Source organism: Macaca fascicularis, chromosome 3 (assembly GCF_037993035.2).
Source record: "Macaca fascicularis isolate 582-1 chromosome 3, T2T-MFA8v1.1".
Lineage (NCBI taxonomy): Eukaryota > Metazoa > Chordata > Mammalia > Primates > Cercopithecidae > Macaca > Macaca fascicularis.
The window spans coordinates 41319455-41344701 of NC_088377.1; the positions used below are offsets into that span (position 1 = coordinate 41319455).

Consider the following 25247-nt stretch of genomic DNA (forward strand, 5'->3'; position numbering starts at 1 on the left):
CTAGAATAGAAAATATAGAGGTTTTAAATACTTATGTACTAAATCTAATCTTTTGTTAAGTAATTACTGTGTATCACGTGTATTATTTGGAAGTCCTTCCTGGCCCAGAGACTTGACGTGTTCTTATCTTTTGTCCACTGATCTAGTCATTCCAGTAAGTTTATTGAACACAAATCAATTTTACAATTAAATTCTTACAGGAATCACACTCATACTGCAAGCTGCTTTGGTTTTTAAAGTGAAATAACCAATAGTTTTGCAAACCAGCGATATCATAGAGTAACAGGATAAAGCAGCCCCATGACATGCAGAAACACGGGGTTTCAAAGCTGACCAGTAAAAAACACGTTACCAACCCCTAAATGTGAAAATGTTTTACACCACAACAGATACTCCAGAGAAAAACAAGATGTTCAAAAAAGCCCTTTGCGGAAAAACACTTTCCCCTCCATTGTTCACACGGTTTCCAGAAGCTTGTGTTTGGCAATGACCATGAACCAGAAGTAGCGTCTGCTGCAACTACTGCTACTGCAACACAGAATATTAAGGCAAAAAAAAAAAAAAAAAAAGAAAGGAAAAAGAAAAAAAGAAAAAAAGGCACAGCATATTTCCTATTGATGAGAACAGGTAGAGTGTTATCAGAGTGAGTGTGTTCTACAGTCAACAATGTTCAAATTCTAAGTCTCCCGCAGACACTAGACGGTAACCGCCAAAGCTTGTGTACTTGGCAACGTTCAAGGAGACCAAGTTCAGAGCTGTCACAACGCAGCACCATCCTCACGCGATTATCTCAGGCGGGTTTGAGGGCACGTGCCCCCGTCACAGCGGGATAGCTGCCCAGCCCAGCACTTCCTGAGATCACAGACCTTCACCTTCCCATATCTTCAATAGTTCCTTTACACTGGGAACCAGAGAGCAAAACCTAAAACACTTCCTCAAATCTCAAGACAGTCTTGAGAGCTCTTCTTGCCCCTTCTCTTCTGAAAAAGCCTATTTCACAAGCAATCTGTAGCGCTTACCAGAGCTGGGGCAGGAGGAGAGCTAGTGTTTGGTAGACCGAGTTTCAAGTGTGGGGAGGCCAGAAAGTTCTGGAGATCAATGGCGGTGATCGCGGCATGATAGTGTGAACACAGTTAATGCCACCAAACCATACACTTAAAAACAGAGTGCTATGTAATTTTACCACAATAAAAAGACTGAGAAAAGTCATCTATAATTACCGTCTCCAATATCTTGCATCCTGTGAGGTGCATTTGCTTGTGCACCCTGTGACAGCTCGCTCCTTCCTGACCTCCTCCTTCGGTTTCCTGTCTCGATCCCACTGGTTACTCTCCTCATGAGCCTCTTTCCTGTCATCTGGCAGGGTTCTACCAGGACCCTCTGGCTCTCACGCCACCCCAGTTCCACAGACCCACCCACTGGGTGGACCACAGGTGTCCAGCCCGACCTTGCTGATATGCTTCAGCTGGCCCTGGACTCGAACCACGCTCCTGCGGCTTTCCATCAGTGTGGCATCTGCGAGTTACCTCCTGGGCAATGCCAGGTGATGGTAACATCAACCAGGAGGCACCGCTGAGAAGCAGAACGAATGGTGCGGTGCCCTGAACATCACATCCTTCAACAGAGCTCTGTGTTTTCTCTTCTTCTGGCACAGCTTCGCTGTAGGAAGGAGGCCATTCTTCCAGTGCTGCTACTTCCAGGACCGGGGAAAGCAAGCTTCAGAAAGGAACGGTGTCAAAGAGGCAGGACCCACCAGCAGGGCTGCTGGCGGCCGGGCGACCACAGCCCCAGCATTCCCCAGCCACCACGGCTGACAGCCCAGACTCCAGAAATGCACGGCTTCAACCTTAGGAGTAAAAACCCTCCCAAGCCAACTATTATTTTCAAGAATGGGATTGGGGAGGGGGCTGTTGTAACCCTGCCTCTCTCGATGGCACAGATCATCGGATCCCAGTTCTTATACGATTAGGGAGTGGGGGGGTCCTAACCCTGCCCCCCTTGATAGAAACGAACTGGGATCTGATGATCTGTGCTAAGTGAGCACTTTGATTCTGCCACATGCAGTCATCCTAAGCACCAGGAAAAGTCAGAAGCGTTGAGTGATGACACTGATACCAACACATGCGGTTCTGATGGCTCCGGTAAACTGGCTACACAGATACAACCCGACAGTGGTGAGATCCACGGAATTTACCAGTCTTCCCAAGGATCGTGTTCCTGAATCTTCTGCATTCGGAATAACCGTCTCCTTTGCCAGGGCTGAGCCATGCTACCCTCTCGCCTGTCCTCTGCTTTCACCAGCTTCGTGTGCATTTCCAGGCAAGTGTTTATGCAGGTACTATCACTTATTTCCACAGCAAGAACGTACACAGACACCACACAGAAATGGGCAACCCTATTAGGAGCTGTGCAGGTAGATCTAACTCATCAGATGTTGCAAATTCCTGTTGCCTTGGAAATTAAACTAAGGTTGCTATGACCGTATCTCTTACTGCACCACTAAAGACCATCCGGGTAAGAGGAATGTGCCTCTACATAGCATTCAGCACACGTTTACATGTCGGTTTTCCCTGAATATGGTTGTTATGTGAGACAGAAATCAGTAAGATGGGCTGTAACATATAGTATAGGATCATTGTGTCTCCTAGGCTTAAACACATCCTTTAATGAAGTTTAACTCTCTGGGGACATGAGTTACATAGTAACATGTTTTGGATATTGTCTCTTTCACATTCTAATTATCAACACCAAAGAAGTTCTTGAGTTCCTTGTTAAGTTGAAAAGCAATTTACAAAGCATAAAAGCCCCAATATTATAGGATACAATTCAGTCTTTTTAGCATATTCTCAAAGCTGTGCAACAATCAACCACTACTATGTAATTCCGGGACTTTTTCACTACTGGCCAAGGAAACCTTGAACCCATTAAAGAGTCAGCACCTGCTCCTTCCTTCTGCCAGCCCGTGGCAGTCGCCAGCCGACTTCCGTTTCTCTGGATTTGCCCATTCTGGACACCTGTTGTGAGAAGAATCGTACAGTGCATGACCTTTGGCGTGACCTTCGGTGCTGGCATCTTTCACGTCCAAGATGAGTGGAATCTCACAGTGCGTGATCTTTGGCGCAGGCATCTTTCACGTCCAAGGCTCATTTGGGTTGGAGCACACGTTCTTTTGTTCCTTTTTACGGCTGAGTGAGATTCCATTGTGCATACATTGTCTTTATCCATTCATCCGTTGACAGACACCTGGGCTGTTTCTACTATTAGGAATAATGCCGCTATGAAGATTCTTATATAAGACTTTTCGGTAAAAATACTTTCAATTTTCTTGGGCATATGCCTAGGAGTGAAATTCCTGGGTCGTACGGTGATTCTATGCTTAACTTTTCTGAGGAATTAACTGCCAGACTTTTCCAAAGCAACTGTACCATTTTACTCCCCCTCCCACTAGCAATATATCAAGATTTCAGTTTTCCCAAATTCACCAACATGTCACTGTCCAATACTGGGGTTTTACCCGTCCCGGTGGTTGTGAAGTGGTATCTCACGCTGGTTTTGATTTCCATTTCTAAGATGACGAATTCTGTTAAACATCTCATGTGCTTTTTAAGGCATTTATATGTCTTTCTTTGGAGAATGTCTATTCAAATTCTTTGTCCATTTTTAATTGGATTTTTATAAGAGTTTTTAAATATATTCTTGATATCAGGCCCTTATCAAGATGATGTATCCTATTCTGTGGGTTGTCTTTGTACTTTAACAGTATCCTCTGAAATGAACATTTTTCATTTTGATACCGTCTTTTTCCCGTCAGTTGCTTGTTATGCTTTAGGCGTCTCATCTAAGGAAACATTGCCTAATCCAACATAACAGTTTCACCAGGATTCTCCCCTAAAGGTGTCATAGGCTGAACTGTCCCCCTGTCAAGTTTCCCACGTTAAAGTCACAACCCCAGAAACTCAAAATGTCACTATATTTAGATACAGCGCCTTTAACTTGGCAATTTAGGTCCCATAAGATCTTAAGAGTAGGCCCTGATCCAGTATGACGGGTGTTCTTATAAGACAATTTAGGCACACAGTCCTCAGTGCTGCACACACGTAAGAGAAACCTGTGAGGACACAGAGAAGACGCCGTCTACACAGCATGGGGTGAGGCCCCAGAGAATCCAACCCTGCCTGCATCTTGATCCCAGGCTTCCAGCCTCCAGAACAAAGGAAATAAGATGCCGTTGTTTAAGCCACACGGTCTGTGGTGTCCGTTACGGTACCCAGCAGACTGACAGAATGGGTCTCACACTCAGCTCCTTAACACTGGATCCATTTTGAGCTTTGTGTGTAGGGTGAGGAAGGGTCCAGTCCATCCTTTTCCATGTGGATACCCCAGTTGTCCCAGCACCATTGAGTTGTGAAATGACAAAAGTAAAGCAACCCTTACGTCCTTTCTCCATCAACAGATTAGAGGATATACTGAAGAGTCGTGGACAATTTTGTCAGTTTAAGCCAGTGGTTTTCAAAATTTGGGTCTCAGGAACACTTTGCACTTTATTAAAGATCACAAAAAAGGTTTCTCATGAGGCCAGGAGTGGTGGTTTGTGCCTATAATCTCAGCACTTTGGGAGGCAGAGGCAGGTGCATCACTTGAGGTCAGGAGTTCGAGACCGGCCTGGCCAACATGGTGAAATCCCATCTCTACTAAAACACAAAAATTAGCCGGGCATGGTGACGGACACCTGTAGTCCCAGATACTAGGGAGGCTGAGGCAGGAGAATCACTTGAACTCAGGAGGCAGATGTTGAAGTGCACTGAGGTCACACCACTGCACTCCAGCCTGGGTGGCAGAGCAAGACTCCGTCTAAAAAAAAAAAAAAAAAAAAAAGGTAACAATTTAGTTAATTTTACAGTGATAAAGTCATTACATCTTAACACAGTCTTGAAGAAACCATTTTCCAAAATAAGCAGTAGCATGAAAACAGTTTGTGCTGCTGTGAAAATGCCTAACATCTCTGCATCTCAGAAAGCAGGGTTCTCATGGGCTGTCTGCGTTCAGTGGGCTGCAGAGTCGTGGTTGAAGTTTATGAAAAAAGTCTGACCCCATGCTGATACACAATTAAGAAGAAGTATTTTCAATGTGTTTTCAGATAATTTTAGGTATTCTCTGCTGCCAAATACAATAAGTAGTACTTCAGTACAGGCTGTCTGCAACGTGGAGTCTGCGCTCTGGCCGACGGGCCTTTCCGCCCCAATTCCTTCTAAGTCGACTGGTCCGTCCTGCACTTGAATGGCTTTTACCAGCACACGATTTTGTAATCACACATTGGTTAGAAAACACTGGTTCAGTGTTATGAGCAGCTTCCACATTTCATTCTACGTCAAAAAAAAAAAAAAAAAAAAAAACATATCAATATCACCGTTGATCACATAAGAAAGTGGTGGACACAAGATTTTTATATTTTAATATTCACTGGAAAACTCAAATGTCTAATCACTGGGAATAACGTAAGGTACTTTCGTGAGGTGAAAGAGTCATTTTGTTCAATTTTCAGGCCACACCTGCAAATAACTCCATCACCTCCATCTGAAGTAGCATTGTTTGTAAGTCATTCTTTATATAAAGGCAGTCTTAGTGGAAGAAGTGGTTCTGCAGGTTCATAGCTCAGAGGCACCAGTGTTCTCCCAAGATAACCATAAAATCCGTAGAAGACGCACCTGTGCACACTTTCTGTTTCTCACTCAGAACATTCCAGAAGGATCCCTGAATCCCGGTGCCGCAGCAAGACTGAAGTTTGCTCTCACCCACACAATAAACCCAGGGAGCTCCCCCAGCCCCCACCCCGAGGCCACAGCTTTGGTCCTCTGTCTGGTCTAGGGGGGCTCCTGCAGCTCCAGCCTAACAGGGAAAAGCAGGCACCCACATGTCAGAAAGACCTCCCAAGGTCCACTGAGCACTTCTGCTTATGTGCCAGCCAAGTGCGTTTGACAAGGCTACAGCCAGCTGTACGGCAGGCAGCGAGGTACCCAGCAAATACTTCAGGGCTCACGTTACTGAGGAAGGAAGGTGGACAGCGAGGTACCCAGCAAGTACTCAGGGCTCACGTTATGGAGGAGGAAGCCAGGCAGATAGTGTGGTACCCAGCAGGGTTCACGATACTGAGGAGAAAAGGAGGGTGAAGACAAGGGGCCTGGAACAGTCTGTCATAAGCTTTAGCATTTACAAGGCTCGCTATAGATTATCCGATTTGATCTTAACAGCTCCCAAGAGAGACAGAGGCCTGTTTTCACTTCATAAAAAGAGATCCAGAGAACTGATGATGTGCCCTTCCCACATGCTCCCAGAAATCATCCTCAAATCATCTCTCAGTTGTATGCATGTGATAATATGTCAGTCACGTCCCCTCCCTGCAGGGGGATCGTAATGTCGCCCTGCTGTTCCTTAGCACCCCTGCCCTCTCCTGCATTTCAGCCATGCCAACAATCCATGGGAAGTCGGCACAACCTCACTTCCGCTGCTGCTGATGGCTTGGGTCACCCTTATCTTTCATTTCCACCTGCAGGGACTTTTTCTTTCTTCAAATGCAGCTCAAACTCACTCATTGTGTGAAGCCTTTTCCAGCCATCACAACTGTCATGTGTAAAATCAGTCTGTGGAATGCTTCATTGAGGAGGGGCTTATGTTGCCTCATTGGCTGTGATCACCACCAAATTCTGAGCAAACCAGGTGGTCCCCTCTCCCCATCTCTGCTACAGTGCACTTAAAACAAGGATTCCTGGAAGCACCTTTTTAGTCCAATTCATGCATGAGTCTGCCCCACACCCCACAGACAAGCCCTGGCGGTCAGGGTTCAGGGCCCCCAGGTGGGTAAGGAGAGCTTTGTGCACTCTCTGGAGTTGTCACCCAGAGACCCACGGCTGGAAGGGAAGAAACTTGCATCCTATGAAACATCCAGGCCCTGAGACCCACTCAGAAGCAGAAAACGGGGAAGGAGCCTCAACCAGACCCTTGGGAGGGCAGTCAGCAGGAGCCACGGAGGTCACCAGGAGGGAGGGTGTCAGGCAATGAGGCCAGAAGTGATGTGGCCGGGAAGGAGGAGACGTGGCCAGAGGCAACGTGGCCAGGGAAGGAGACACAGCTGGAAGGAAGTGACAAGAGGGGTCTCCAGGCCTCAGACTGTGCCTGATTTATGGATGACATTTTAATTATGATGTTATATCTAACCTTAAAGAAAAGTAGCAATTTAGAACCACTGTGTACATTTAAAGCACAGTACAAATATAACATTTTCCAAAACAAAGAACAGTGAATTGAAGGAAAAAATAGCAACTCACCAAAAAAAAAAAAAAAGTGAATAAAAAAATTCATTTAAGATCAGAAATAAAGAGATCCTACAGCTCTTGTAGTCCAATCCCCACCCTAACGTGAATGGGAGAAAAAGGGAATTAGATTCTAGTCAGTCAAAATTAAAGACAAAACCGATGCACTTTACTTTCTACTTGACAGAAAACAAGAAAAGCTCATCAAGGAATCCCAACAAACAGTAACTTTAGGAGTCCCCAAAATACAAAATTCACCTTCAAATTAAATCTACTGCTAAGTGTGTATAAAGTTACGTTTTTCTTTATTGCCTTCCTCCTCCCCAGGGGCTTTTTTAGACCTTGTTTCCCCCTAATTGCCTCCAACATCCAGAAAATTTAAACCCCACAAATAAACCGTGTCTCGATTCACACACAGCATCCTTTGGAGCAGACAGTCCATTGCCCTAAGACGTTCTTGTCACCTAAGCACCAAGTACAGCCTGAGAACGCACAACACGCACACACACGAACTCGGACAGACAACAGGTGAGATACGGCACATGAGGAGGAAGATGAGACAAATGAGCTTCAATGACTTCACCGACACCCCAGATCCATGAAGAAGTGACACACGCAGCCTGATCGGGTGCCGGTGACTCCTGGAAAACAGCCAAGGGCAGCATTTGGAGAAGCAGCACCGCAGGCCAGGAGGGTCTCGGGGCTTCAGAGGAGAGGGCTTCCCCGACCAGGTGCTGAGGCTTCAGAGGGGAGGGGTTCCCCGACCAGGTGCTGGGGCTTCAGAGGAGAGGGGTTCCCCGACCAGGTGCTGGGGCTTCAGAGGGGAGGGATGCCCCGACCAGGTGCTGGGGCTTCAGAGAGGAGGGGTGCCCAGGCAGGCGCTGCAGCTTCAGACGGGAAGACGCCCCGAGCAGGTCCTGGGGGCGGCAGAACAAGCCCTGGGTCCCCTTGTCACTTTTCACTCCCTACTCCCGAATCTCGCCCTGAAATTGCAGCAAGTCCAGGTATTCATTTACCCATAAAATTAAGTATCTGTGAGTAACACAAGTCACTAATCCACACCGATCTGAGTCCACAGATACCTCCCAGAGATGCCACCATCCCTTCTGGTAGAAGGACAGCCCAGGGGCACACGCTGCTAGGAAGGGAGACTGTCTGCAGCCTGATGCTGCAGAGTCCTCAACACTTAGTCTACCTTCTGGAACCATGCCGTCTCCTACAGAAGCAACTAGGGGCATGTAGGGTTTTTAAAATCTTTTTTTTTCCTTAAGAGTCCCCCTCTGTCACCCAGGCTGGAGTGCAGTGGCACAATCTCGGCTCGCTGCAACCTCTGCCTCTCGAGTTCAAGTGATTCTCCTGCCTCGGCCTCCCGAGTAGCTGGGAATACAGGCGCCTGTCACCAGGCCCGGCTAATTTTTTTGTATTTTTAATAGGGATGGGATTTCACTCTGTTGGCCAGGCTGGTCTCGAACACCTGACCTCACATGATCCACCTACCTCGACCTCCGAAACTGCTGGGAGTATAGGCATGAGCCATGGTGCCCGGCCCATATAGCTATTTAAATTTGACTAAAATTTAAAAAAATTAGAAATTCAGTTTCTCATTTACACTTCAAGCATTCAGTCAGCCACAGGCGGCCACTGACCAGAGGCTGGTAGAGATGTCACACTCCACTCTGTAGAAGGATCTATGGACGAAGTGGCTCTAAGATCATCTCAGCATCTTTATATTGAAGCTATCGAAGTTTCACTCTGATTATTATAGACATCAGCATTCTCCCATTTAAAAATGTCAGTGCTATTGCAACGATCAGATCTGTGACTTCTCAGAAGCTCTTCTCTTCCTGGACAAAACTACAGAACATCTGCACTCTGTCTCCACACTAAGGGACAGCAGAAGCCTCCGTGTAAAATCAGGGGGAGAAAAAAAAAAAAAGAATCCCTGGTCCCTCTCCCCCTACAATTTTGTGAAACTCCTCTTAATATTCAGAATAACTGCCAGAATTGCAATAAACAAGCAGCCCTTGACCAGGAAGAAACAGGGAAGCAAGAAGAGGGAGATGCCAGGACCCTCAGATCCCTCCGGGACCCCAGGCCCAGCCAGGACTGAGAAGGGCAGCACAGCCCGGCAGACCTACATACCTGATGCGAACTGTGCACACGGCTTCCCCAGGCCTCAGTACCCCGCTCTGCCCTCACTGAGCGCTGTGGCTCTAGTAGAGGCAGCTCCCTGAGCCCCAACACCCACAGCCAGTCCCCTCCTTGCAGGTCTCAGCTCTGCTGTCACTGCCTCAAGTGCCTCCCTGATGCTTCTCAGCATCATCCGCGTACCGTGTCCCCTCTACCCCATAGCCCTTGCTACCGCCCACCCCACTACGGATTCTGGCACACAGCGGGTGCCTGAGACGCCCCAACGCATGGCATACCAGGGTAGGGCTTGGAGTTCCAAGGGCCACATCCCGCATACCACCACAAGCGCCACGGAGGCTGTAGAACGGGTCCAAGTTTCAGGCCGGCGCTCAGCTCCTCCCGGCTGTGGAGGCCAAGAACCTAGCAAGCGAGCGCAGCCGGAAGCAGGATCCCAAACCCCCTTCCTGTTCCTTAAGAGGAACGGGGCCTCGGAGCACAACCCCACCAGCGCCTTCCTCCAATCAGGCAGCCTGTCAGAGCACCGACACCTTCACCGCAGGGCAACCCATCAAGTACCTCCTGTGAGGAGAAAATCACCAAGTACCACAGGAGCCATGTCCACCGGCAGCGTCTGCTGAGCCCAATTAGTGACAACAGCAGCCGGGCCCCCACGTAGCACGTGCCCACTCCGAACCTGCCCCGCACACCACAAGGCCGACCATCCTGGCGCTCAGCTTCCACTCATCAGGGGCCTCTTACAGGAGAGCTCGGCATGTCTATCTTCCCTGGGCTCACAGAAAGGAGCGGGACTCAGCCCCAAGTGTGAACAGAGTCAAGCTCCCACTAGCTGTGCAGACAACCTTCCTAGCCCTGGCCTGGGAAGGGGCCAAGCCCAAACAGTCATCTTTTGCCCGCACAGGTACAGAATTGAGCCAGTTCTCTCAATGGACTCGAGACAGGTCAACTCCAGGCTCTTCAGTACTCTGGGGTTCACCTCGGGCCGCTGCACCTTTGAAACGTGGCTGTGGACTCCTCTAGGCTGCTCAGTGTCACGGCCCATTTCATTCCGACACTGCAGGCCCCTGCTGTGGTGTCAATACCCAGGACACCCCTGCCGGCATCCTCCGAGATGCTGCTGCAGCTGCTGTGATCTGAGAACAGCCACTTGCAGGCATCAAAGGGAGGGCTCAAGTCTCCTCTGAGAGCAGCGGCTACAGCTTTGGAAGACATTGCACTCAATCCTGGGTGAGCCTGGCTCGGTCTGCAATCTAAGCCTGGTTGCTGGGGAGACACACTCTGTTGTAACTGACAGAGGCTGTTGGTGGCAGCTCTACCAAGACCGAGAATGGCAACTAATCTGAGATTTACTATCCATACTTTCTATCTGATGTTTAAAAGGAAAGCATCGTGAAGTTCCAGTAGCAAGGAATTTTCTATCATCTATCACATGAAGATACAGCAGAAATGCAGCTAAAATGTTAGTAGGGTCTATGTAGAGGAACAGACGAGTCTATTTCAGGAAAAGTGCTTGCTGGCTTTTTAGAAACAGAGTGAAATCCCTGCCAAGTAAAAGGTTTGTACTTTTGCTTTGGAAAGTTCTTCCTTATTATTTGAATACATTAACTATATTTAAGTGTTCTTGTAGACTAAGTATTAAATATTCAAAAGTAAGTAATTCTGTTCGGTCTATTTCATTCTTTAAATGCAGCTTTCAAAAACTGACAAACACCTGGCTGGGTGCAGTGGCTCGCGCCTGTAATCCCAGCACTTTGGGAGGCTGAGGCTGGTGGATCACGAGGTAAGGAGATCGAGACCATCCTGGCTAACACGGTGAAGCCCCGTCTCTACTAAAAAGGCAAAAAATTAGCTGGGCGTGGTGGTGGGTGACTGTGGTCCCAGCTACTTGGGAGGCTGAGGCAGGAGAATGGCGTGAACCCGGGAGGCGGAGCTTGCACTAAGCCGAGATCACACCATTGTACTCCAGCCTGGGTGATAGAGCAATACTCCATCTCAAAAAAAAAAAAAAAAAAAAGTTACAAACACCCCATGTCTGCCCTGGCTCCGGCCATCTCCACAGAGTGGACAGAGCTTGGGAAAAGCTCACTGTGGAGGTCCAGGAGGCCGGGCCGCACCTTTGCTCAGCAGATGAGCGAGAGGGTCAGCCACCCTACGGAAGAAGCCCGCATTTGCTATGTTACTGATGATATCCACATAAATTTCTATTTTGCCTCCCACACACAGACCTGGGATCCATGTTTGAGCAAGCGGATCCTGCCAACAGAAGCTCCATGCCATCATTTCCCTGACTTCCCCAACAAGAGCCAGGCCAGGCAGTGTCCCCACACGGGCCCTGGGACTCAGGAAGATCCGGGTCCTGCCCTTCTCCCTCATCCCTGCAGCACCTGGCTTGTTGTGGAAGTGCAGCAGTGCTGGCTGAACCCACGTTCACCTGGGGTGTTCAGGAGAAGCCTCTGTGCAGAAATCAGCTGGGAAGCAGGGCTGTGTGTGCTGGCAGATCATCAAATGGATTTGCAGAACTGAGTTTTCAACACGGGTGCCGCCATCAAGTCCCTCAAGCCCTTCGTGAGCCTAGAGACACAGAGCCATTTGCTGCACTCCCACAATCTCTAACCACCCTGCATGGAAGCTCAGTTTATCCAAAGGACCATAAAATTGTGTGTGTAAACAAAGTTTGGCATAATGAATTAAAACGGAAATCACCACTTCTCTTTTCCATTAATCCATTCATTCAAACAAGTGTCTCGAGTATGTGCATCGAATACTGTGGAATTAGGATTTAGTCCATGCCTTCAAGAAATATACATCACAGAATAAAAGGTATAGCTTGTAACTAACAGTGGTGAACAGGCAAGAAATACACATCGAAGAAAAAAAGGTAGAGCTTGTAACTGTAACAGTGCTGAACAGGCAAGAAATAAGCATCATAGAAGGAAAGGTAGAGCTTGTAACTAACATCATAGAAGGAAAGGTATAGCTTATAAACTAACAGTTGCGAACAGGACAGAATCTCACAGGCTTATCAGGAGCCGCCGAGGAGGAAGCCATGATTCATTTCCACCTGCAGTTGATAAATGTTTCCTGGATAAAGTAACTTTTCTACAGTGATATCTGTTCCTTATTGTTTAGATCTTGCTTGATAGGGTATTAAATCACTACTTTATGTGCTGCTTATATAAAATACATCATTGTCGGGGGAGGTTATAAAGTAAATACTTCACACAAGCTTGGGCTGTGAATGGTGCAAGGCAATGGGACGATGTGTTCCCATGTTCTCGAGACACAGAAGGGGCAAGACCCTGGTTCCTTCTCCTCCCCACCGCCCTGTTCCCAGATGAGGGGTGGAGGCAAGGCCGCTGTGCAGTCCTAGAGCTGGCTCCAGGGCCGGGACACCACGCCCGCACTCTGCGCCTCATGCGAGAAATACAGCCTGGGGGGCAATCACCAATTGACCTGGCGGTGGGGAGTCCTTCATCAAAAGCCTGTGCTTCCAGGAACCAGGACAAAGCAGGACCCCCAGGAAAACTGTTCCAGGTGCTCCTGAAACCTGGGCAGAGTCACAGCCTGGCAGGAAGCACCAGTGATGCAGGTGTGCCCAAGATTGGGAGGATGGCCAGACGCCTGGAGGCCAGACCAGCCTGCAGGATATGACCACTTCTCTCTGGTTCGTTAGAGATAGACAGTCTGGGCTTCACTTTTGTATGTGGAGTCTCACAGTACAGAAATATCACAAAGGGATTAGACTTCATATATCCCAATTTTTTAATTTAAAAAAATCACATTTATTGCAACTAATTCTAAATGCAACAAAGAAAAATAAATAATTATGAAAATGCAGGCCTATAAAATATAAACCACAATCTCTTTACCCATAGGAGACCCAAAATTTAGTTTACCTTTACTTCAGTATCATCTCATTTTTTTTTTTAAACCATTGCTGAGGTGTCTCCTCACTGCCCCATGGGCTCTTCAGGGCTCTTTACTGTTTTGCCGTTTTTTAGGTTTCAGGGAAGGATCATTTTCCCACACTTGTTTGCTTCCTTGTTCACCAATTGTTCACAAGGACATCATTGTGCCTCAGAAAACCTAGTAACTGAACTTCATTAAAAGTGAAAAAAATAAGGACATATTGGCTGCTATGACAGCATCCTCAGTCACCGAATCTCCCTGGGGGACCAGACACACCCCCATCTCCTTGTAACCCCAGCATGCAGGTATCGCTGCAGCTGACAGGACTGACCCAGCCTGGGGGAGGCATGAAAGCAAAGAGAAGGCAGGTGACTCATTTAGGAAACTCGGGTGATCCTCTCGAGCCACGTTTCTCAGGGCGTCAGGGGACCAGCCACATGCAGGGAACCTCCTTGGCCTGGCAGGTGGCAGACTCCTGGGACCCTCCTCAGACACGTTAATCAGAGAATCTAAAGGCGGGCAGACTCTGAAAAGTATCTGTAAAGGAAGGACTTAGCTCTGCTGTGAGCCCACTACATGCGGGTCGCGCAGGACGCCGCTCCCAGCGTCCAGTCTCCATTTCACCCTCCTGGGAGGAACACCCGTCAAGTCACAGAGCACGGTCTTCAGCGAACACCTTCCTGCGCGACCTCCACTGTCGCCCAACCCTGCAGGAGTAGCCTCTGAGTAGGGGAAACAAGTCCTTGCTCCTGACTCGGCCACCTTGACGCTGGGCAGAAGACCAGCACTGCCACGTCTCTGGGGAAAGCAGCGGCCCTGGGCAGGAATGCACTTGGCAGCCCCAGGGAGGGGCCAGGTGTGGAGGAGCAGGCCTCTGCCCGCAGACACGTCAGCTCAGCATCCTGGAGCAGAACCTCCAGTCCAGCTGAGCCTACAGATGGCTGCAGCCCTGGACAGCATCTTCACGGTGACCCGGGGGACTGGGCCAGAGCCGCTCAGCAGGGCTGCCGTGAATTTGCAACCTGAAGAAGCTGTACAGTCGTACACATACGTTGCCTTAAGCCCCTAGGTTTTGGGGTCACTTGTCACACAGCGACAGACAGTGGATGTGCACGGACTCCCAGGCCACGATGGCCTCTGCCGGCCTCACCTGGGCTGTCTCATCTGTTCCCATGACATCACGTTTCTCAAAGTCAAAGGCTGCCAGGGCCCCCTCTTTTCTTCACAAAGTCGTTACAAGCTCACGATACAAACTGGAAAAAAAATCTGTAAAATACAACGTATGATGCAATACAGGGTGAATGCGCAGGCACATACACACGTGAAACAGGTGCATGCACACGTGAACAGGTGTACACGCATGAAACAGGGGCACGAGTGAAGGTGTACACGCGTCAAACAGGTGTGCATACACACATGAAAGCACCAGACATGAAGGGCTGTCTTTGGAATCCTGGTTTTTAGGCATCTCCCTCACCCTTTTACATCTACACGATCACAAACACAGCACACCACAGTACTGAGGGGAAGTCCCAGCTTCTCATGGGGGAACATGAGGCTTTTTATTTATGCCACAGGTTGCATCACTACATTCTAGAACTGCAAGGCCCCGCACTGCCAGGACTGGGTCAGGTCCACCCTGTGCTCCAAGGACCAGGCCGCCTGCCAGCCCACATGGACCTGCCCCTCGGATGGTACGGCTGCTTCGAAAACAGAGGCTCAGGCCCACCCAGAGACCTGAAGTACCTCTTATTAAATCAAGACTTGGCTGTGGGTAAACGTGAAGATTTTTATTAAACATGACTCTGGAACATTCAAAGGACCATAACTGAATGCTCCTTTCGCAGCCACGGCGTGTCCAGACGCTCATGGAGAAGGCCAGGGCGTGGGAACCCACGGAGCCCCGACAAGGCAGACTCGGAGCTGTGTGGCGCAGTTACCACCGATTTTGTGTTGACACTTGCCTTTTATATTCAAATTAAAATAAAAAACAAGACGCAAAAGTGGCTCACATTCTATTTCAATTCTCTATTTTTGTAGTAATTGGGCCCCTTTCCCTCTGGTTTCCCAACCAAGCGATAAATAGGCCCAGCTGTGATTTGTCAAAGTCTGGGCCTCAGTTGTAGAGTAAGTGAGGGGGGTAGGGAGGGGAGCAGGAGTGGTGAGGAGGAGTGGGGGATAGGGAGGGACAGAGGGAAGGATAGAGAGACAGACAAACTGCCGAGGGCTGGAGGCAGGAGGGATGCTCCCTGGCAGCCTCAGGCTCCCCGTTCCAAGGTAACTGAGCTGGCATCACGCATGCGGTGCCGTCATATGACTTGGCTGACACACGCCAGAATTACAACAAAATGCTTAAGGAGAAGAGTAAGCACCAGCATCTTCAGATTACGGTAGAGTCCCGGCTTCACGCTTGCCTTGTATGACATTCTATAAATTGTAAAGATAACACATTTTCTTACCAGCCACGCTGTTCCCCAAATACTAACTATAATAAAGACCAGACAGCATCTGAGTACTGAGCGTGTGTCAAGCCCCGTGAGGTAGGCAGCATTTACTTTGCTAGAGAAAGAAACAGACTCTGAGAGAAACTTCCTGAGGCCAGGCAGCTGTCTCCAAACCCACCTCGCGCCTCCTGACCCTGAACGTGGAGGACCCAAGTCATTCACATGAATAATTTACCTACATGCATGTCAGATTGAGATTCAGCCCCCAGATCTAATCATCTCTATGCAGGAATGTGTCAAGGAAAGTACACAATTCTATGAGTTCGAGCTGGGGGAACAAAGGTAGGCACCCTCGACACAGATGTGGCGCGGAGGTGGGCGCCCAGCGCAGGGGTGGACAGGAGCACGTCCAGCCCTGCCCAGTCACACAACCACCCTGCCGTGCCAGTGCAGGGGCCACCACAGTGTCTCAGGGAAAAGCAGCTTCTCCTGCACAGGAATCTACCCCTGAAAGTGTGTTGCTGAGCAGGTTTGGACCAACATCTCAGAAATCAGACACTGTGTAACACGCTTATCTATACAGGCTGCCTATGTCCGGGAATCACCAATAATTCCCATCTCGCCATCAGTTATTTCTGGTAAATACTGACTATTCTAAGTCAACTGAGGCAACACAAGAACAACATAATGGAAATGTCAGAGTCAATCAACTCCACCTGCTGAAGAGCTGGGACTAATGATGAAACCTAAGGAATCCTGGAGAACGCAGCAGGACCCCAGACCCTGAGGACCACCCCAGCCTCCTTCCACAGGAGTTAGTCGTGGGGCCAAGGAACGGCTTCCAAGGAATCTGAGGTTCTCAAGGTCTTGAAAGTTTAACGGGAATTGAATATTTGCATCTGAGTCACACGAGCACATTAAAAGTAAAATTTCCTCTTTCCACTAGAATTATGAGCTTGGGGAAGCGACACTGGCTGTATCTCATGCTCGTGAGATGTTGGGGGCAGCCGTACATCTCGGGTGAATCATTTATAATGATGAAGGAAGTGCTTGGGCCCTCGATCCAGGACCACAGACCAACAAGGGTCTAAACAGGACAAGCCTCGGCCTGGAATGGCTGGTGTCCGTGGGGGCTGGGAGGAGCACCAAGGAAACTCAGGGGCAAGCCCCACACAAGCTCGGCATGTCCTACCCCACGCAGTCGGCATCAGCCACAGGGATCTTTTGTTGTTTTTTGTTCAGGAAGGAACATATTAAAAAGCCTGGGGCCCAGGGCCTGGACTCCTCAAAGCTCTCCACAGAGCCGGGTTAATTGGCACCTTCCCTCATGTTAAAATCAACTATATATGGCTGCTGAGAGCATCTCAGAGCAGGTGCAACACTGAGCTTCCTTGCTGTCTGGGGAAAACAGGAATTCTAGGCCTCTGCCTTCCTACCTCCCCAGAGGCTCTGGCCCAAGTGAGCTCAGCTTCTCCCAGGTAAGGAGCACAGACCAGCTTCCCACATGCCCCTCAGGTCAAACCACAGTGGTGCAGACCCTTGCACCTTGGCACGAGCCCTCACAACCCACCCCAGAGGAGAAAGCCCAGCCCTGTTGCCCCGGCCTGGCAGGAGGCAGCTGCTGGGGCCCCTGCTCAGTGTTCAGCACAGCGAGGTCCAGCCACACCGGGTGAGACATCCACCCACCCGGACATTCGTCTTTAACCTAAAACAGACACAGGAATTCGGCAAGGGGATCCTTCCCCTGACAAACCCATCCCTCCTGTTCTCATCTCTCCCTCCTGCCCCAGTACTGCGCCCAAGGCCACCCAGCACTGCGCCCAAGGCCTGACTCCCAGTTTCACAGGGAATCCAAGACAATTATGATTTTGAGAAACTGGGAGCTACACAGAAAATGAGTCGGTAAAGCCAGTGTCCACTGATCCTCCACTCCACACAGTGGAGAGCAGTCCTCGGGATAAAACCCACGGGGTGGGGAAGACGCGATCAAGGCGGGCAGGACAGAGCAGCAGCAAAGGGGGTGATTCGGAGAACAAGGCCACATGAACACAAGGCTAAAGTGCTCAGCGGCTGGAAGACAAAACACAGGAGACAGAAACACTGACCGTTTAAAAAGAAAAGAAAAAAAAAAGCCTCACTCTTAAGAGTCCAGCAAGATTTAAGTTCTCAAGTCACAAGTGTATCAGCACAGACTTCTCATAATGCCTGAAACTTGGGTCAGTAAACACGTGAATCAGTTCTCCCAAGTCCATCGTTTTCTTTGATGAGCCTCTTGAGTCTCAGGCTGGTTTCAAAGCAAGCCCTTCTCTGTTTGTTGATGACTTAATAATTAACATACTTGAAAACACATTGACTTCCAAATTAATCTGCTAATAAAATATTAATTACCACACTGGCTGTTCATCCACAGAAGAAACACAATCACTTTCTGGTTGTAAAAACATTAGAATTTGAAGCCCCTTTGGCCATCTGAACAGCCCCTGCTTTTGACAAGCGCATTCCATAGCTAATCTGAAAATCTAGTCCAGGCCATGATCGGTGGGGGGTCGGACTTGCCTCATCACCCCACCTCCCTTCTGGAATTAGACAGAACTTAGACTCTTAGTCTGATGGGAAACATTTACAATCTATTCTCTCCGAAGTTATCTGGAGGATTCCCTCCACATGACAAAGCCTTGGTCTCCACAACCCCTTATCTGACAACTCTCTCGACCAACTGTCAAACAGGAAATTTTCGCATCTACCTATGACCTGGACACCCCTGCTTCCAGTTGTCCCACCGTTCCAGACCAAACCAATGTACATCTTACATTTATTTGATTGATTGCCTCATGTCTCCCTAAAAGCTATAAAACCAGGCTGGAATCTGACCACCTTGGGAATACATTCTTAGGATCTCCTGAGGGCAGCATCAAGGGCCATGGTAACTCATTTGGCTCAGAATAAATCTCGAAATGCTTCACAGAGTTTGGGTCTTTGCTGACACGGTACCTTTCATGGGTATTCATCTGGGGGACTCACAATCAACCGGAGGCAGCAGTTGCCCACTGTGCAAAAGTCTCTGCAGGACTGAGCCTCTGGCACGGGGACTCCAATCCCTGAAGCAGAAGCTGTCCCACGTCGCATGGCCTGATAGACCTGCACCTCCAGGGCTTCTCATTTCAGTCTCAGCAACAAATCTACCAAATGTCATCAACATCACAGAATATTCCTCGAGGCTTTTGGCTGTTGCTTCTCCCCAAGTTTACTCTAGAACCAGAATGGCAATACTCGGAACAGGATGGTTCTCAGTCACTGACCCTCCTGGTAAATACACTGTCCCCAATGCCCTTTCCCGCCAGTCACAGCTTCCTTTGAGTCAGGCTCGAAGGCCACCTCCCCAAGAAGGAAACCTCTTCAATCCAGCAGCCACAGCTCCTGTTCCCATCTAGAGCTTGTCTGCCAGGAAGGGAAGACTCCTCATTCCAGAGACAGCAGGTGCCACAAACTCAGGGTATTAGCCATTGTGAAGGCAAACACTCATGAAATTAATACACTTTTTCCTCCTTGGATACTGACACTTCCTCTTCTGGAGGTCAGCCAAGGTCATCTGCACGAGTCACGAGCGTGATGGCTCCAGCCCCTCCTTCGGTGTCAGCAGTGTGGTTCCACTCTGAGACCATCCTGCATCAGCCGGGCCATGCACCTGTTCCCACGACTGCTGTCAGCAGACTACAGCGATTCTAAGATAATCAGCAAGCTGATGTTCCGAAGGATGCATTTTAAAGAAAAATGTGTAAGTTTTACTGCATGAAATCAGCTACATCTTTTGCTACTCCAGAGGCTTGTTTTGCTTTCCTCAAGGTTCTCTACAATGATCCCGACAGTCAAGGTTCCCAGTTACAGGCAGAGGGGTTGGGCAGGCCGCGTCTGATGTGTAACACACACAGAGGATCCACCTCAAGGGATTTTCCCTGTTCACCAACATCATCAGGACAAAGTTTAAACAGTAATAATCTGCCTGTCTGGAAAACTGAGCCCACTTGAGAACTAGGGCAACAAATGTGTTTGACAAAGTTGCAGGTGGACGTGTTAGTGAATGAATCACTATTTCAAGGAGGATAAAGGCTCACTATTCAAAGGCATGTTTTCGTCAAGTTTTGTAATTTCAGCTTCATGCATTTAAATCATGAAGTGAGGCTTCTACCTGATACATTACAGAATCTCTACAAAATAGACAAAATTCCAATTTTGCACATTCACTCTCATTCTTTTCCATATGCATACGGATGGTGGTAATTTAAGTTGGCATTCCAACAGGATTTCTAAATTAAACTGTCTTCTACTTTAAACACTACGTGTTAAACATTACACACTCCATTGTTCAACATTTAAAGCAGGGTCTGTATGGCCAGTTTTAAAGATTTCTTCCTCACTAAAAACAAGCGTTTAACCAATAAATGGTCTACTCTAAAATATTCTAGAGACAGAGATACATTTGGAGAGTGGACACATTTAACACAGAAATTCGGAACATCAAACAGGCACAACCAGCAGTGAGGGCGGAAGGGGCGCCATGTGAGTGCCCCTAAAAACACGCACAAGCCTGGCTGCTTAAAAGGAATGAATATAGCTCAACACTCTGAACATTGATGGGTCTACTGCCTTACAGAATCCTCCTAGCTGAGCTGCAGGAATCTTCCTTGGAGCCTTTTCTCACCTACACTGCCTACAGGTGCCCACTGGGCTCCCAGGGCAGTATCGTGTCTTTGTTTAGAATATCACAGTATCTGGAGGCCTGTTTAATCCCAAGTCAGAGCCTTATCATAACTCAGACACCATCCCTCAGGACTTGTGGGCCAACTTCGGCTAATGCAGTCTGCTCCACGGTGCCCTGCAGATGGGCTTGGTGCATCCACACGATTTTAAGATTTAGGGCTGCCGTTTTCTGCAGTCACAGACTTACATATTCATCATGACTGAAGGCAGCACGTGTTTTTATGTTCCTTCTGTAATGGTAATAATCATGGCAACATTTCCTTGATCCTTAAAAAAGCCACCTAACAGCAGTTGCATTCCACCCCCTTCCTTAAAATTAATAGAATTTACCAAACTAGGTGAAATCAGTCTTCATGAGAAAGTGACAAATCAGTGTTCACACAATGGCATAATAGCTGGGCATACAGTGTATGTCAACATCCCAAACTAAGCACCCATCACAGTTATTCCCAATTCGCAGGAAAGCTAGAAAAATTAGAAGGCTTAAAACATAATTATAAATGAAAATAACAAGAAACCAAAGTTTCTGAGGAGCATTTGTTAGCCAAGCAAGGAAAGCCATTAACCAGTGCTGATTACATTGCATTTGATTACAGCAGCCAAAGACGTGTCCAGAGGAAGAGACTTTTAAAGATTAGTCTTTCGGTAAGAAAGGTTGCTTAACAAGTTCACACTACTGGGCTACACCAATCGTCAATTAAAAAGCAAGGCAAACGAGTGTGAGTCATTTTCCTTAATTCTTAATACGTCAAAAGTTACCACATTGGCCAAACTGGTCTCCAACTCCTGACCTCAGGTGATCCGCCCGCCCCGGCCTCCCAAAGCGCTGGGATTACCGGCGTGAGCCACCACGCCTGGCTGAGAAGTGTTTGACAGAGGCTGCGGGGAGGCTCCTGTCCCTTCCTGGGACATCCACATCCCACACAGTTTCCCATATCGACTATGACACTCGAAGCATCACAGCAAGGGCAGCTGCATCCCCGCAGTTCTCTGCACTAATGCCACAGCTGCGTGACCAGCCACAGCCCTGGAGCTGCCACTCAGCCTTACCGTGCTGGCACAAGCACAACAGAAACTACCACGCCCCCAAGAGGGAGGAGTGGGGACCCAGGGGAGTGAACCAGGAGGGAGGAATGCGGCCCAAAGGGAGTAGGGAGGAGTGGGGGTCCTGGGGAGTGAACAATGAGGGAGGCGTGGGGGCCCAGGGCAGTGAACCAGGAGGGAGGCGTGGGGGCCCAGGGCAGTGAACCAGGAGGGAGGTGTGGGGGCCCAGGGCAGTGAACCAGGAGGGAGGTGTGGGGGCCCAGGGCAGTGAACCAGGAGGGAGGCGTGGGGGCCCAGGGCAGTGAACCAGCAGGGAGGTGTGGGCACACAGGAGAGTGAAACAGGAGGGAGGAGGGTGGAGTTCGGCCCAGGGAGTGAACCAGGAGGGAGGAGTGTGGTCCAGGGGGGTGAGCCAGGAAGGAGGAGGGAGGAATGCGGTCCGGGGAATGAACCACGAGGGAGGAGTGCAGTCCATGGCAGTAGGGAGTGCGGTCCAGGGGAGTGAACAAGGAGCCTCTGGGGGTAGCAAGTTCACACACCACAAATACCTCCCAATCCATCCGCGTGCAGGGAGGGGACGGAAACCATGCAGGACCTGCAGCGCTTTCTCCTCGCAGAAGAGGAGTGAGGATACCGACTCATACATGAAATCAGAGCTAAAGTTCTACCACGGTGGGGAGACGCTTCACAGATCCAAATGGGTGCAAAAAGAAGCCAATCATACAAGAGCAGTGGATGGAAAGGGGTCAGAAATTTAAGCCTGTAGCAAGCTTTCAGAAAAAACTTCACTTGATCTGCAAGATGACTGCAGCTCTGCCTGATCATTTCTGCAAATGTCTAACTCGCGATGAGCCATCTCAGAGCCGTTCAAGAGGAGTAACAAAATCAAAACACCAAGGCATCCTCCGTATTTTAGATAGCCTGCAACAGTATGGAAATAAGCAGCGGTGCCAGAGCTTTCAAGTTTGTTTGAAGTAAATTCCAGCATGAGGGCAGCATCTTTCTGGCTGAAGCAATGAGGTGGGCCCCTGCTAACCGCATGGGAGACCAGCTTTCAGCTAAGGTGATGTCAAGGGTCTGCAAACCATGATCCCCGACCAAGCCTTGGCCAGGGAACCAGAAGTGATTTTTACACTTTGAAGTTTTAACAAAAGAAATATATGTAGAGACTTCTGTGACCCATAAAGCATAACACGTCACCTACCTTGCCCTTTACAGGAGCTTCTAGCTTTGGTGTCAGTTGCAAAGTGTTTCTATAAAATAATGTCACTGATTCTCAAGCATGCCAGGAAAAGTCACACTTCTGAACAACCCTCAATGGAGATGCACCATCCTGTGTGTTTCACACAGATTTTAGTTTATTAAAAGCCAAAATAAGGGAGATAATTCAGCTAAGTATTATAGTAACACAATTTGAGATACTTAATGATGTGTGACAACAGAACAATTGGCATTCCTGTGAGAAAATAAACTAGCTCAAACACAAAATAACAAATCAAAGCATGTTTCAGCCTCTCAAAGTGATCAGTGAAATTGGGAATAACTTTCAGTTAAATGATACCTAAAAAAAAAAAAAGCAAAAACAAATACCACTACACCGTCACTCCTTAAATTTATTTAACTACTGCTGCAAAATAAAGTGGAGAGATTTCTTACTGCAGGTCATCGTTACCATGAAATAGACCTCTGTGCAGGCTCAGGCCCTCCAGCTCACAAAGGCAGGGGAAGGGAGGAGAAACGATGGCCAGAAAGAAAGGGACAGGGCGATCATGACCTAATCAGCAATTGTACCCGCCCACCTTTCTTCTGGACTTAAAATTTTGGAGCCATCTGGGTTTACCTTCCTATATCCATAAGTCAGCAAGTTCTCGAAGCCAGAAATCTGCAATGCTTCTGGCATGCTTCTGGCAGCCAAGTCCTCTCGGCCTTCTCCCATGTTTTAAGGCCCCATCAGCTCATCCCTGGATAGTATCAATGGCCTCGGAGCTCCAGTCAACCTTGCACTCCACAGACTCAAGTATGCCAAGAGCCACTCGAGGTTGCCACTGCTATGACCAAAAGCTTTCAGAGACAGTCGCCAGCACTGCACAAATCCATGTAGCTTCACCAGGCACAAAGTGGCTCCAGCATTCCATCCAGTCTGTCTCTGCTACCATAGCTGTGAGTCTATGATGTGTCAGGAAGGGAAGGAAGACACCATGTAGATCATCTCATTTAAGCTTCAGTGTCACAAGATGGATTTTGTCATGCCCATTTTATGGATAGGGAAAGCTTTAAGGAGGGCAAGCACAAGGCCCTGCTGACACAGCAGCGAGCTCCACAGAGGCCCGGGCGTGACCACCATCCCACGCTCCCTGGGTCCTGATGTCCACTTCTCCCCCGTGGGAGCCTGATCCTGGGTCTGCCTGAATTGCTACCATTCCTAAGACATGACTCACGTCTGCCCACCTCCTCCTCTGTTTCCCACAGCCCAGAGGCATGTGCTCTTCCATCCAGCCAGACATCACACTTCAGCACCTGCACCTGACACCACTTCAGCCAAAAGCTTCTCTCAAACCTCTCCCCACACCTGCCGGTCACACAGGTCTGCACCCATCGCCTTTCTCACACGAATTCTCACGTATTCCTGTGTAGCACCATCCAACTGATTACAGTCTGAGAGGAGGAAGCTCTGTCGATAAGTCCACATTCTACTTTGCTCCCAGCATTCCGTCTTGAATGAGGCAACCAATTAACAGCAAATTCATTTCAGCACAACATTTCCATTTGAAGAAAAGCAGGGCCCAGAGCTCTGGTCATAATTAAAAGCTTGTTTCATTTGTCATTTGAAAATCCATGTACTGCTGCAACAGCAACACTCCCTCCTCACCAGGCTCTGCCTAAAGGACGTCTCTCTTCCAGCGCACGACTCCCATCAGAACCCCGGCAGCAAGAGCCACGCAGGTTTCCCAGTGCCTCCGGCCGCAGCTTCCATGCTGGGCCAGCACTGACACGACGGGAGTGGTGCCCCCAACAACTACAGGATCGGAAGCTGGCTGACTGCTCTGTAGAATGGAGACATGTTAGTAATCCCTGACATTTCCACTGACAGGCTGCTCAGCTAAACTGGGAAAAATCCTCAAAATAGAAAGAACCCATGGGGAGCACTTCTCTCTCCAACCTGGCAGCAAACGGTGGCTGTGCAGACGACCTCTTCCGGAAAACCATCGACTGCATCTCAGGTCAGCAACAGCCCCTCTGAGGGCCAAAAAATCAGCTCCCCCCGGCCCTCACTTCCTAAGGGTCAGCCCTCCCAGGCCACCTCCCCTGGAAGATCAGCTCTGATGCACCCACGACGGTCAGGAACCGGCTCTGGGACTCATTTGCCAGGCTCCTGCCCACCGCCCTCTCTCTTCTTCCTCCTCCATCTCCCTCTTCACTCCCATCCTCCCTCCCCCTTTCACTTCCCTTCTCTCCTTTCCTCTCCCTCCTTCATTTCCTTTCAGTCTTCACCTTCCTCACTGCACTTCCCCACCCAACTGAGCTGATGCATTCTCAGGTCAGTAGAGGGTTTTCTTTCACTCTGTTTTTATTGCAACGATCATTCTTAATGAACAGAAACCTGTTTTGGACCATGTGGATGCCGCCTCATGACCAA

General features: G+C 48.9%; 1 long non-coding RNA gene across 3 annotated transcripts in view; it reads right to left on the reverse strand.

The window, feature by feature from the left end:
* Nucleotides 1-2645: 2645 nt before the first annotated feature.
* The window catches only part of LOC141409996 (uncharacterized), a 70305-nt gene continuing 47703 nt past the window's right edge, over nucleotides 2646-25247 (reverse strand). For all 3 annotated transcript variants that reach the window (XR_012433179.1, XR_012433177.1, XR_012433178.1), the window contains exon 2: nucleotides 2646-4851. This is a non-coding gene — a long non-coding RNA (uncharacterized lncRNA). The remainder of the gene's footprint in view (nucleotides 4852-25247) is intronic.